This window comes from Giraffa tippelskirchi, chromosome 9, assembly GCF_054371585.1.
Source record: "Giraffa tippelskirchi isolate mGirTip1 chromosome 9, T2T-mGirTip1v1.2.pri, whole genome shotgun sequence".
In the NCBI taxonomy this organism is placed as follows: Eukaryota; Metazoa; Chordata; class Mammalia; order Artiodactyla; family Giraffidae; genus Giraffa; species Giraffa tippelskirchi.
The window spans coordinates 53,278,418-53,293,586 of record NC_137283.1 but is presented as its reverse complement, the minus strand read 5'-3'; the positions used below and the strand labels follow the sequence as shown (position 1 = coordinate 53,293,586).

General features: G+C 49.2%; 2 protein-coding genes across 7 annotated transcripts in view; both read right to left on the bottom strand.

The window, feature by feature from the left end:
• ATG7 (autophagy related 7) overlaps positions 1–15,169 on the bottom strand; it is a 512,414-nt gene that overhangs the window by 381,687 nt on the left and 115,558 nt on the right. The gene's annotated exons all lie outside the window — the stretch shown is intronic.
• HRH1 (histamine receptor H1) overlaps positions 1–15,169 on the bottom strand; it is a 199,576-nt gene that overhangs the window by 68,849 nt on the left and 115,558 nt on the right. The window contains exon 3 of one of the 4 annotated variants that reach the window (XM_081526120.1): positions 11,676–11,792. The exons of the other annotated variants lie outside the window; for them this stretch is intronic. The gene's annotated coding sequence lies outside the window, so the exon portion shown is untranslated. The remainder of the gene's footprint in view (positions 1–11,675; positions 11,793–15,169) is intronic. 4 annotated transcript variants of the gene reach the window in all.

The following is a 15,169-nucleotide window of genomic DNA, read 5'->3' as shown; positions in this document are numbered from 1 at the left end:
TGGGGCTGACTATAGTTAAGACTTAATTCAGCTCAAGGCATCTTCCCTGACCAACCGTTGTTGTTGTTCAGTTGCTAAATGGTGTCCATCTCTTTGCGACCCAGTGGACTGCAGCACACCAGGCTCCTCTGTCCTTCACCATCTCCTGGAGTTTGCTCAGATTCATGTTCATTGAGTCGATGATGCTATCTAACCATCTCATCCTCTGCCTTTTTCTTCTCCTTTTGCCTTCAGTCTTTCCCAGCATTAGAGTCTTTTCCAGTGATGAACTGCTATCATTCACCAAGCGCTGCCTGAGAACCAGCTCTGACAGTTTTCTGTGCTGGGCAATGGGGACACAGCCGTGAAAGAGACAGAGTCCCTGCCCCAAGGACCCCACCTCCACCCCCAGTGAGGAGGGAGATTTGCTTGACTTCTAGGAGGAGAGGCCCAAGGGATCTTTGCCCCCAAACTTAGTACAATCTAGGCTGGGGGTGGTTCTCAGCTGAGCTTGGACTGTATTTGAATGTGTCTGATCAGGAGATCTAGAAGTGATAAAAGGATTTTCTTTTTCCTCAGGTTTCCTCTGTGGTCATTACAGGGTGTATGAAATAACCACAATGAACATCAGAAAAGGAAGAAAAAGGGGAAAGTGCTTCCCAGGAGGCACAGCAAAAGCTAGGATGGGCATCGGAGTTGGAAAATCCCAGGATTGAATCCTGGTGCTGTCACTTTCTAGACACGAACCCTTGGGTAAGGGGCTTTACTTCTCTGAGCATCAGTTTCCACATCTGTGAAATGGGCAGGTGGGGACACGTAGGACTTGGTGACGATGGGAGGACTGAGCAAGACGATATTTTTCATATAGTGCTTGCATACATGAGATTCTCAGTGCCAGCTAGCTGAACCCCTCCGTCATCTCCATTTTGCAGATGAAACCACTAAAGTGCAAGGAGAGGTGACCTGTCCACATGATCTGGGCTCCATCCCAGATCTGCTTTAGGCCATTTCTGAAGCCAAAAGCAGGAAGTAACTTCTTCCCTCCGGCCTGAGTCACTTCATCTGTGAAATGGGTAGATGGAGTAGAGGATCAGATCAGATAATGTCTGGAGGTTTATCTGATGCTGGGAATTAAAACAATGTTCTATTAATGACAACAGCTAACAGCTACTTTGAGCAAACTCCAGGAGACAGTGGAGGACAGGGAAGCCTGGAGTGCTGCAACTCGTGGGGTCACAGAGAGTCCAACTCGATTTAGTGACTGAACAACAACAACAGCTACCCAGGGTGTGCTGGGTACCTTACATACATTGTTTCTAATCTGAGGAACAAAGCAAGTCACAAACAAGAGAGCTGAGGCCTCAGGTAGCTGATAAGGGACTAATACCCGGACAATAGAAAGAACTCACACAAATCAACAGTAATAATACACATAACCCAACTATAAAATGAGCAAAGACTCTGAACAGGCATTTCTCCATACAACCTATATAAACAGTCAATAAGCACATGAAAAAAAATGCTGAATGTCATTAGCTATCAGGGAAATGCACATAAAACCACAGTGAGACATCACTTTACCCACACCAGGATGGAGACAATCAAACACACAATAACACGTGCTGTCAAAGATGTGGAAAAACTGAAACCTTCAAACATGCTGATGAGGTTGTAAAATGGTGCAGCCTCTTTGGAAAACAGGCAATCTCTCAAAAAGTTAAAGATACAGTTACCATACAACACAGAAACTCTGCTCCTAAATATATACATATATGCCTGAGAGAAATAAAACCCTTTTTCCATACAAAAAATCTGTTCACAGCAGCGCTATAAACAATAGTCAAAAAAATGGAAACAACCTAAATGTCCATCAACAGATGGATGGATAGAAAGTGTGGTACATCCATATAATGGAATATTATTCAGCCATGAAAAGGAATGAAGTGTTGACACACGGCACAACATGGATGAACCTTGAAAACATTATACTGAGTCAAAGAGAGTGATCAACAAAGACCACACATTATATGACTGCACTTACACGAAATGTCCAGAGCAATCTATAGATTGCTCCAGGGAAATCTATAGACACAGAAAGTAGATTAGTAGTTGCCATGGGTTTGAGGAGGGGCCGAAGGAAAAGGAGAGTAACTGAATGGGTAGGGGTTTCTTTTTGGGGTGATGAAAATGTTCTACAATTAGACTGTAGTGAAGATAGTATATCTCTGTGAACATATTGGAAACCCCTGAATTGTGCACTTTAAATAGGTGGATTACACACTATGTAAATTACATCTCAATAAAGCTGTTAAAAAAAAAAAAAAGAAAGTCTGAAGCCTAGAGGGGCAAAGATACTTACTAAAGTACTTTAGTATGTACTTCAGCTGCTTTAGAACAAGACTCAGGCCTCCCATTCCCAGGCCAGTGACCCAGGCTGACTTTCTGAAAAGAGGGATCACTAACAGGACCTGTGGATTTACTACTTGTCCCATGCCAGGCACCTCATATACTATTTTATCTAATCCTGCCAACAAGTCTAAGAAATATACATGACTAACACCAAGTCACAGATGAGAAAACCGAGGCTCTGAAATGTGCAACGACCTGCCCAAGTCACTGTCCTGATTCACGCTCCCCAGAAGCAGACCCAGAGATGGGAGATGTATGAAGGAAGTGCTCTGAGGAGAAGGTGGAGAGGGGGTGGGCATCGCAGGCAGAGTCCTGCCCTCCCTGCGGTGTGAGTCATCCCCAGGCTTGGCCCTGGGGAGGCAAGCGAGAGAGACAATCGGACCCTGCACACCCAAGAGCCTTTGGTCAAGGGCCTCAGCGATGGGGGTGGGAGGTGGACATCCCCAGGTGTGTCTAGGTTTCTGCACTTGTGGAGAAATGGCTCGCAGCCCAACAGCAGCCTCCGGAGGAGGGTTGCAGGTGCAAGCCTTTGGAGGCAAAAGCACAGCCCAAACGGAGGCAGGTTTCCCAGACACTGCAAAGGATCCAAGGGGCTCTGGGTGGAGCACCAACACCACTACTTGGGCACCTAACTAGGAAATAAGGAATCTGGGGCTTATCCCCGGGTCTGCCCCCAAAGCCCGTGACCTCCTCACCCTCTTCCAGAAGGATGTGTTCATAGCCTGGGCTGGGGAAGTTCCTAGTGCATGGCCCAGAGGGGTTAGGATGACAAGCAGAGACAGAGGAAGAGGAGGATGGTGGTCGGTGGCCAGACCCCAGGGAAGACAGAAGAGGAAAAAAGCAGGCACGAGGTGGGAGCTGGGGGCTGTGGGGTGACGACAGGGGCTGGAGAGCAGCAGCCCCTCCCTCTGCGGCCTGGAGTTAAATGCAATCCAAGCACCTCTTCTCTGCTGCTGACAGCTCTGGTTGGGGGTGGAAGGACCCAGCTAATAGACATGACTGCAGGATACAGATGTGCTTGAAAGAAACCCCCATGGAGGGAAGTGTTGGGCTAAATCTCTTCAGAGGGAGGCTGGACAGAGGTAGGGACATGCTGACTCCTGTCTGTATCTGTGCCAACAGAGAAGCTGCGGTGTTTAAAGGGAGGCCATCCACTGCCAGTAAATCCCAGGTGACTGTGACCTGTTCCACTTAGTCACCCAGCACAAAGGATCTGCTTTGAGAACAGCTTAGCAGGCAAAGTGAGTTGATTCAATCACGCATTCCTTTGGTCTCCACTTATCCATGCCTGTGATGCAGCTGGCTGACGTTGTGTTTGGCGTCGAAGGTGAAGGGAAGGTGCCGGGGTGGTCTTAAAAATGAATCAGAGAAGGTCTCTACACTCAAGGAGCGCATCATGAAGTAGGGGAGACAGACAGAGCAGGAATCACAACACAGGGTGGTAACTGTCATGGTGAGAATTATGGATGGGAGCCCAGAGGAGGGAATACTCCCTCGCACTGGAGGAGTTGGGAATAATTTACAAAAAGGGTGAAGTTGGAGTTGGGTTTTGAGGGATGAGTAGGAGTTTACCTGAAAGAATGAGAAATGCTCTTTCAAATTTACTTGACTGATGAAGAGTAGGATTGGGGTTGTGCTTGAGTGTCAGTTGTGCTCTGAACACTATACAATACTGTCTATCTTGAGACTCCCATTTCATTAGTCCCCCAAATTACAACTTTTTAAAGTATAGTAGAAATAAATCCCTTTGGAGTTAGTCCTGTTTGAATGACCTTGTGCCCAGCTGAGAGTAAACATTCAGTGTTCATTAATTTTTTTCCCCATTTTCTTACATGGCTACAGGCTTAGCCTGCCCAGTCCCTAGGCCAACCTGAGACACTGGCCACTATTCATCAGGTTAACCAGGAGGTAGCATCTACAACCGTGGACAGCAGGCCTGAAATTCACTGTGTGTTGGAAGGGTGGGAACTGTGAGTGCCTGTGTGCCCCTCTAAACTTCAGACCCCACCCCGCCCCACCATGATAACCTAGGAGAGTAGCTTTCGGTGGGGGAGTGGTGATGAGGGAGAGGTACCACCTTCTGGTAGCTCCTTGGAAAAAGATGCTTGCTCCCTGGAAGCTCCTATGATAAACCTAGACAGTGTATTAAAAAGCAGAGACACTACTTTGCCAACAAAGGTGTATATAGTCAAAGCTATGGTTTTTCCAGTAGTCACATATGGATGTGAGAGCTGGACCATAAAGAAGGCTGAGTACCAAAGAATGATGCTTTTCAATTGTGGTGTTGGAGAAGACTCTTGAGAGTCCCTTGACAGCAAGGAGATCAAACCAGTCAATCCTAAAGGAAATCAACCTTGAAGATTCATTGGAAGGATTGAACCTGAAGCTGAAGTTCCAGTACTTGGGCACACCTGATGTGAAGAGCTGACTCACTGGAAAAAATCCTGATGCTGGGAAAGATTGAGGGCAGGAGGAGAAGGGGGTGACAGAGGACGAGATGGTTGGAGGGCATCACCAACTCAATGGACAGGAGTTTGGGCAAACTGTGGAAGAGAGTGAAGGACAGGAAACGCCTGGTGTGCTGCAGTCCGTGGGGTCACAGAGAGTCAGACGTGACTGAGCGACTGAACAACAACCACCACCTTATGGAAACAGAGCGGTCATCCTGAGTTATCACACTGATTTGGAGGACACAACTGGCATCAGTGGGCAGCGGCCATTGTCTTCTGTCCTGCCATGTTCCAAATGTCCCCTGGAAGATATGTGGGTAGAAAAACCTGTTTGTGTGAAATTGGCTCAGTCGTGTCCAACTCTTTGCGACTCCATGGACTATACAGTCCATGGACTTTTCCAGGCCAGAATACTGGAGTGGGTAACCTTTCCCTTCTCCAGGGGATCTTCCCAACCCAGGGATCGAACCCAGGTCTCCCGCATTGCAGGCGGATTCTTTACCAGCTGAGCCACAAGGGAAGCCGCCAAAACCTGTTTATAATCATTTAAATCCAACCCTCCCAATCTATTTCATCTGAACACAAAAACTCACTGCACAGCTTTAATCCACTCTAAATTGTCTATGATTGCTCTGATGATGTAAGCTGAGGGGAAGTGATACAGGATTCTGTTTGGATGTTTTTCAGCAGTTGAATCATCAGTGTTTGAGTTGCCAATTCAACACACCTGTACCCGTCTGCTCTGGTAACTCTGTATTTACTCGATTTTAGACGTGACTACAAGCATCGAGTGCTTCAGAAAATCTTCACATGTGGGCATGTCCAAGCATTTATCTAGTGAAAGATATATTTCTATTTCACTACAAATGGCTTTCCTTTTATTTTTCCTTTACCTTCTGATTGGCATATTATTGTTGTGACTGTTTTTAGTATTTGTTAATAAACTGTATGATCTAGGCATGAACTGTCTTTCAGGATTATAAAGAGGGCATCACAAACTATTTGTTATAAAGGGGGCATTGAAGGATTCAGAACCACTGACAGGATCCAGACAACTGGGAATCTATCCTATTTTCCCTGGGATGACAGACAGTACAGCCTAAAGATCAGAGACAGGGCTTGGGAGGCAGAAAGACTGAAATGTAAAACTCAGAGCTGTTGCTTACTAACTATATGACCCGGGGGAATACATATACTCTTGCTAATTCTTAGCATCCTCATCTGCAAAATGGGGATAAAATAACCACCTCAGAGGGTTATAAAATGTTAGTCGCTCAGCTGTGTCTGACTCTTTGAGACCCATGGACTATAGCCCCAAGGCTACAGATCCTCTATCTGTGGGATTCTCCAGGCAAGAATACTGGAGTGGGTAGTCATTCCCTTCTGCAGGGGATCTTCCTTACCCAGGGATCAAACCCGGGTCTTCTGCATTGCAGACAGACTCTTTAGGAAAGTTGACAGAGGGTTATAGTGGGGGTTATATGAGGTTGACTACAAGTGAAGTCAGTCGTGTCTCTTTGTGACCCCCTGGACTGTAGCCTCCCAGGCTCCTCCGTCCATAGGATTCTCCAGGCAAGAGCACTGGAGACAAGAACACTGCCATTTTCTTCTCCAGGGGATCTTCCTGACCCAGGGTTTGAACCTGGGTCTCCCGCATTGCAGCCAGACTCTTTACTTTTTCAGCTACTAGGGAATCCCACAGGTTGACTTCTGAGGTTGACTACAGAAAGACACCAATTAAGTGCTGAGTGCTAAGAGAAGTTGTTATCATCATTGTCAATGCTGTTATTATTATCTCTCCAAGGAATCCTCCCCAGATAGGACCCTGAGATGGGACCGGGCATTAGCACCCCCACTCCCCACACATCCAGTCTGCCTCAGCATCCTGGATCTCCAGACACTGATCCACATGAACCACGATAACTAAGACCCCCTGTTGGATCCATGATAACTAAGATACCTAACCATGATAACTAACATGACTAACCATCATAACTAACATGATAACTAAGATTCCCCTGAGTCAGGCCTCACCCTCTACTGAATGTTGCTACAGGTGGTGACAGGGGAGCAGACTATTGCCCAACAGCTCCCCGAGTCTCCCCGCTGGCTTCCAGCTCACCTGCCCTGTGTTCCCCACCACTGCTGGGGCCCTGGCATGCCCTGTGCTGAGTCCCCCGGCTGTAGGGGCCAGCAGGATCAGCCTCTCAGCTTTCAGCTCTGGTCTCAAGCCTCCGAACAGCCCCTCTGCACTGGCCCACCCTGGCCTGCAGAGCTGCCTCGTTCCAAGGTTAAGTATCCAGAGGACCCTCACCCAGCTCTCAACAAGCCACCCACCTGACAGGTCGTGGTGCATGAACTCCGGAGTGGACGCTGGGAGCTGCCTTTCTCATCGCCGTTCCTCTGTGGTTCTCTCCACCCTTCCACAGCAGGAATCCCAGCGTTCATTTCCTGCCTCCCCCATTCCCCCAGGGACCTCTGCTCTTAGGGACCCCAAGAAGGTCTTGACCCCAAGGCAAAGGGAACCAGCACCACTGTCCGAGCTGAGAGGGCCCCTCCCAGCCTCAGAAGACCCAGAGCCACCTCTTCAGTTCTCCAGTCATTGGCGGAGGCATTAGGACTCCCTGCAAGGTGATGGATGAAACATGGTCTTGATCAAGTGTTACGTGAGAGCTCTGAAATGACACACACGGGGCCCACCCTGAAGAAGTTCGCAGTCTGGCTGGGAGTGACAGTCATATAACAGATAATTGCAGTTCCGACGTGATCCACGGTGAGTGTGAGCTATGTGCTAGAGGCCACTGGCCTTGTCACGTGGGAATGGCTAACTAAGTCTACTGGGGCAAGGCAGGAAGGTTTCTGAGAAAGGTTGACGTTGAAATGGGATACTGAAGAATGAGCAGGAGTTTTCCAAGGCCTGAGCTGGACTCTCAAGTCTCTTCCCCTATTTCTAAGCCCTACGATCCTGGCATGGCTAGCCCATGCCTTTCTTCCTGAAGTGACAATCTTGGGGGAAGAGGAGATAGAGGAGAAACTGAGGATGGAGAACAGCTCTTTAAATCTGGAAGGATACATGTTTGGACTGGATCCTGATTCAGAGGCACTGGCTTCCCCAGATAATTCCAAAAACACAAAAATCAGTATTTCCCAGAGTCCCACAGAGCATGACTTCCTTAGGAAAGAACTATATGTAAAGTGAAAACAAAGACTCCAAGATCATATATTTCAGAAACACTGAGTAAGCAAAGTCAAGCAGACATTACTGCAGGACTTCTCAGGGCCTTTAAAGGTAAAATAAGATAATAATTTACATATTAAAAATAGATTTTTATAACTGTAATGATTCAATAATATTAAAAATATAATAATAATTTTATAGCTATCTTTTATTTGGTGCTTCCTAAAGTACAAACCATGTGTTGTATGTTGTCTCATTGTTGTTGTTCAGTCACTAAGTTGTGTCCAACTCTTTGTCACTTCACAGACCCCAGCATACCAGCCTCCTCCACTCTCTCCCAGAGTTTACTCAAACTCATGTCCAACCATCTCATCCTCTGCTGTCCCCGTCTCCTCCTGTCCTCAATCCTTCCCAGCGTCAGGGTCTTTTCCAATGAGTCAGCTCTTCGCATCAGGTGGCCAAAGTATTGGAGTTTCAGCTTCAACATCAGTCCTTCCAATGAACACCCAGGACTGATCTCCTTTAGGATGGACTGGTTGGATCTCCTTGCAGTCCAAGAGACTCTCAAGAGTCTTATCCAACACCACAGTTCAAAAGCATCAGTCCTTCGGCGCTCAGCCTTGTTTATGGTCCAACTCTCACATCCATACATGACCACTGGAAAAACCATAGCCTCAACTAGATGGACCTCTGCTGACAAAGTAATGTCTCTGCTTTTTAACATGCTGTCTAGGTTGGTCATAACTTTTCTTTCATAGTTATCTCATGAATACTTATAAAACTTCAAGTCATCAGTACTGCCTCATTCTGCCCACAGGGAGACTTAATCAAGCCAAGAAGTGAAATTCACTTGCCCAAGATCACACAATAAAGTATGGCTGTGATTCAAAGTCAAGTTCTGTCTGACCCAATGTCTCCACCCTTTCCTGAGAATTCTGAATCCCTAAGAAGGGGGTATGATGTACTGCATTTCCAAACTTCTTCAGCCATGGACCTTCCTTATATCTAGGGTTCCAAAAAGTGACTTTTGGGAATCACTGCTCTAGTTTATTCCCAGAAGATTCACCAAAAGCAACCTAAGGACGTCTGAGGTTCCGCTCCTCTTCTTGCTCCCCGTCCCCAGCTGGGCCCTGGGTGCAAGTCCCTGAATAGGCACTCTGTTCACTCCAGGGGCCAGTGGGAGAATAAGGAGGGGTTCCCATTAGTGGCTGGATTCCAGCCGGCAGCTCCAAAGCTGTCCAGATCCGAAGAGATGACTTCATTGGTCACATATGGCCCACAGAGGGTTCCAAATTCTCTTCCCAGCCAGTTTTGAGTTGCTGCTCTAAACTCAGATGCTACTTGAGTCGCCAGCAGACTAGTTAGTTTATGAACTCAGAATCCTTTGAACTGTTGCCCACTTGGCAGGAAAAAGGACGGACCCTCTAAGGCCAAATGCAGTTGACCAAAGAAGGTGACTGGCTGGCCCCAGGCTTTGTCTTTCTCACTCGGGTGCCTATGTCAGCCTCTGTGCTCATGTGCCCAGACACTTCCCCACCACCTCCTCACTTCTGGCAGAGCAGCCTTGCAACAGGCAATGTTCAACTCGTCACTCCTAAGAACTCTTCTGTGGCTCCCTAGTGCCTGCAGCAGAAGTCAAGACCACTGAGCCTGATTTTTAAGGTCTCTGGAAATGGGGGAGACTCTGCAGTCATTTTCCCCTTCACAGGGGGCTTCCCTGGTGGCTCAGCCAGTAAAGAATCTGCCTGTAATGAGGAAGACCCAAGTTCAATCCCTGGATTGGGAAGATTCTCTCGAGAAGGGAATGTCAACTCACTCTATTATTCTTGCCTGGAGAATTCCATGGACAGAGGAGCCTGGGGGTCTATAGTCCATGGGGTTGCAAAGAGTTGGACACAAGTGAGCAACTAATATAACACTTCCCTTTCTCAAGAGAACAAGTAGGGACTTCCCTGGTGGTCTAGTGGTTAAGAATCCAAACTTCTAAAGCAGAGGGTGCAGGTTCAATTCCTGGTTAGGGGAACTAAGATTCCATGTGCTGTGTGGCCAAATAAAAAATTAATTGATTAAAATAAAATATTCCAGATTAGACCAAGACAGGGAAGGAGGCGATCCCTGATGACCCTGCTTCTTTCTCTACGAGGGTCCACCTCCTACCACCTCCTGCCCTTAAGCTTTACTTTATGTTCTGGCAAGCCTAATTCTTTACAGTTTCCTGCACACATCACACTATTTTGGATGCTATGTTGCTCTGCTCAGGCTGTATCTTCTGAAAGCTCTTCTCACCTTACTCTGCTGAATTAAGACCTGCTCATCTTTGAAAACCCTGCTGGCATGTCCTCAGGCTGAGATGAGCGTGTCGCCCCTCCACCCCCACTGCAACTTCTGCACACACGTAACCCTGGGAACATGGAGACCATAACACGTATCTTATATGAAGACTGCCTGAGTCTGGGTCTGCTTTCCCCACCAGGCTGTAGGTTCAAAAGCATGGATCGTGCCTTGTTCTTTCTATCTCCCCAGTGCCCAGCACAGAGTCTGCACACAGTAGGTGCACCATAAGTGTTTGTGGAACTGATTCAAAGCTGGCAACATCTCTAAGGGAAGAGTTTCTTTCATCTTAAAGAAAAATGATTTAATTTTATAAACAAAATATGTGCATGTGTGTGTTCTGCTGCCTTCCTTGTTCCCAAGTTTAAAGAAAAGTGTGAAATGATAGGGCTTCCCTGGTGGCTCAGACGGTAAAGAATCCGCCTGCAATGCAGGAGACCCGGGTTTGATCCCTGGGTTGGCAAGATCCCCTGGAGAAGGGAATGACTACCCACTCCAGTATTCTTGCCTGGAGAATCCCCATGGACAGAGGAGCCTGGGGTCGCAAAGAGTGGTAATAATAGTAATGCAGTCTGCAGATGTCTCACTTGGATTAACTCGTTGAATCCTGTGATATGGATCAACCCCCTTGAACAGGTAAGAAACCTGAGACTCACAGGACCAGTGAGCTGTCAACAGCAGCTAAGCGGTCACGCACGTGAGGGTTCCAACACAGCCCTATGTGACACCAAGACCAGGGGCCGCTCTGCTGAGCTCTCAGCGCTGCAAAGCTTGCGGTTTGCGTTCGAAATGGGGGAGGGACAGGCTTGACAATGGTCACACGCTGGAGAGGAGGAGGCAGAAAGAGTAGAAGGACACAGGGATGGAGGACCAGAATTGTCCCTGCCTGCAAGGCAGCGAGCACCTCCCTCTGACACGTATTCAGAGAAGCAGCCAGAAGTGCCATCAGTTTTGACCTGATGGCAATGGGGTGGGGAGGCTCTTTCAAAGAGAAAAAGACAATGACCGCATCTCCCCTTGAAGAGGGACAGGCAGAGGGACAAGGGATTGTAGAAATGAGTCACATCCCACTCCAGCCTTCCCAGGCCTCGGGGGGCCCCAGGAGGTGGCTGCACGTGGCCCCACAGGTGGGAGGGCCCTGTGTACCCCACACTCCCTACAGGAACAAAGCCTCAGTGGGGTGGGGACCCCAGCGGCCTTTACCTCCATGGGGGCAGGGGGCCTCAATTCCCACCCCTGCTCTGTTCCTCTGAGCCATCCCTGCTATATAACGAGCCAGCTGAGGTGGGTCAGAGGGTGACCGCGGGAGGACATCCCCTCCCCCACACCTTCTCTGGACCTCGCCTACTCCTGCATCCCTTGGTTTCCATGGCAGCATCTGGCAATGAGGCATCTACTTCAAAACGCTGGCAGGAATGCTAGGCGGGAGCCGCAGAGACGCAGGCCTGGGGGTGAGAGGAGAAGCTCATCAGATGAGTGCCCACTCCGTGCGGGTCCCATCCATCGGGTTTCATATCCATTGCCTCCCTCACTCCTCACCCCAGTCAGGCAAGGAACCTATTATTATCCCATTTTACAGATAAGGTGACTGAGACACAGAGCAAGGAAAGGCCGTGCCCAGGGTCATACAGCCAGTCAGTGGCAGAGCCAGGATTCGAACTCAGGTTTCCATGGATCCCAAGTTCAGGCCTTTATTCACTTCTTGCCTCTTGGCCAGGGCTCAGTTGCTCAGGCTGGAGCTCTGCCATGGGGCCACAGGCCCTTGGGTGAATCCCTTCACCTCTCCCAGACTCTGCAAAATGGGGTGGTGAGTCCCATTGCTCCAAGGGGCCGGAAGGACTGAGGTGAGTTGGGAGAAGCCCTGAGCTCTTGGCTGGGGTTCAGTAAAGGGGTCTGCTCCTCCATTTCCAAATGGGGAGACTCCCATCCCAAGGTTCCCGGACAAGTAGAGACACAGCTGCCTGGATGCACTGGGGGAAGTCGGCCCAGCAGTCCCCCTGGCATGCTGCCCCCGACCCAGTGCTCTTGACAATGACAGCTCTTATCTGCTGGGCATCCACTTCAGGTCAGGAGCCCCGCTAGGGCCCTGCATGCTGCCAGTGACCCTGGGAAGGAGACACACACATACACAATTACTATCCTCTTGTTACAGATCAGGAAAGCCAGCCGTGGCACCCATGCTGAGCTCATTGGAAAAGACCCTGATGCTGGGAAAGATTGAAGGCAGGAGGAGAAGGGGACGACAGAGGATGAGATGGTTGGATAGCATCACCGACTCAACGGGCAGGAATTTGGGCAAACTGCAAGAGATGGTGAAGGACAGGGAAGCCTGGTGAGCTGCAGTTCACAGGGTCACAAAGAGTTGGACACGACTGAATGACTGAACAACAACCACCACCACCCACACCGAGCACCCCAGGAGCAGAAATGGGGTGGTACTTCCACCAACCTGGTGACTGGGGGAAAGTGCCTCAGAGACACACCCATTATGCTCAGCTCTACCTTCAAACTAGACCTGGAAGCTGACCCTTCCCATTGAGTCCACATTTTACCCTGGCCTGGCCACCCCGGCCCCGGCTCCAAGACCAGTGAGCCTCCCTTGGAGTCACTGGGCACCATTCCTCATCCTTTCTGTCTCCTCTGCGCAGCGGGCTGGGAGATGCCTCTCACTGCACACCTTATTCTGTCATCAGAGGCCCCAAGCCCTCCAGTGACCCCCAAGGTCTTCCCAACAAAAGCCAGGTCCTCACACTAGCCAACAAGGGGACATCATCAGCTCATGACCTGTCTGACCTCATCCCCTATACTCACCCCTCATCCCCTATACTCATCCCCTATACTCACCTGTTCACTCTGCTCCAGCCACTGAACATTCTAAATCACTTCCAGCCCAGGACCTTGCTGCTCCCTCTGCCCAGAATGCATGCTTTCAGACACAAGCATGATTCAGTTCCTCATGCTTCAAATGTCATCTCTCCCACCATATATAAACGACCCATCCCACTCATCCACCCTGTTTATCTGTGACTGCTCAACACTCAGTTCATATGCATTTATCAGATGTATCTCTTGCCTGGCTCTCCACTAGACTATAAGCCCTAGGAAGGCAGGATTGTACATTTTGTTTCTTTTTTAAGCTTTTTTTTTTTTTTCTGGCTGCAGCCGGTGGCCTGTAGGATCTTAGTTCCCTGACTTGGGACTGAACTCACATCTTCTGCATTGGAAAGCAGAGTCTTAACCACTGGACTACCAGGGAAGTTCCAAGACTTTCTATCTTGTTCATCCCTGTCCCTCATCACTCAGAAGAGTCTTTGACCCTCCTTCATGGGGCAAAATTTTTGGACAACTAGGTACTGGTTAACTGAACTAATAAGATTCCCTCTGGAAAGGCTGACTGTGACACACACAAAGCAGCAGCAGTTGGCAGGAATCAGAGGCAGAAATCAAAAACCACGAGGCTGCAGGAGCCAGGAGCCATAGAAACCACGAGACAACAGATGTCACGGGCCAGCAGAAGCCAGGAGGTAGACACAGGCTCCACCTGGGTGGGCATCTTTGTCTGCTTTCTCCTGCAGAAAACCCCACGGGTCCGGAGGAGGGCCCTGTGCACATAGGTGCTCAATAAATGTTTGCTGAATAAATGAAAGGTGGAGTGGAGTCAAGAGAGGAGTTAGTGGCAAAGCAGGAACAGCCAGAGTAGAGGGCAAGGAGTGGAGATCCCGGTCACCAGCAGGAAGCAGGGGTCACAGCTACAGAGAAGACAGGGTTATGGCTCCAGGGGACCTGCATGACCCTCCAGTCCCAGTGGGACTGGAGCATGGTAGTGACACTGCTTTCTGCCCTTTGTTACATCCTCCTATATCCAGACAATAACCCCCATTAACCGAGGCTAAGTTGGCCACGTCTCTAGTCCCAAGCAATCTGCTAACAGGTTTCCTGGAAGAGGCATCTTGGAAGGGGGAACTTGAAATAGGCATCCCCCAAACCCTCTTTTTAACCTTTCTTTTCTTAAAAAAAGCTTTAGTAGGATTACAATTTATATTCCATGAGAGTCACTTATTTTGCAATGTATATTTTATCACAATTAAAAAAAAAAAACTCAGAATCAAACTCTTGGGGACTTAGGGTTCAAGTGGGCAGAGGAGGCAGGAGGGTATGTTGGCAGCAAAGTCATGGTGATGAGCGAGCCCGAGGTGTGTCTGGGGAAGGGCGAGGTGTCCTGCATGGATGGGCAGGTGGAGAAGGCGGGGATTGGGGGTGAAAGGAACCAGGGGCAGTGTAGAGAGGGCAGCGTATAGACAGCCTATGATCAGAACTCTGGCTAAGGGTCTGGATCTGCTGTGATAAGCCTCAGAAGGAGCATGGTCTGCCTGAAGCCAGTGAGGCGCCCACAGAGGTCAGCAGGGTGGGGTTCCAGAGCCAGTTCTTACAGCCTTCCCCACTCCCTCTCTCCCTCTCCTGGTCCCTTGCTCCCCCTCTAAAGGAGGGGCCTCACCCCCGCCACCCCCCACCCCCCACCCCCTGCCCCAGCATCTCCCAAAGTCCCCTGCAGCTCTAACTTCCTCTGAACAAAATGTGATGAGGAGGAGGGAGCTGGGAGCCAGACCAGGCTTGGAAGCCCTGGTCCTCCACCTTCTAGCTGAGCGACCCTGGGCTCCTCATTTCTAGGATGGGGACAATAGCCCTGACCACACACAGCTGCTGAGAGGACCAAATGAGGCAACAAATAGACATCGTCTCATGTCAGCTGATGGCCTTAGATGCACAAGGGCCACCTTGTAAACCAACAAGCACAAAAGTGGAGACCTGCTCACAGCTGCAG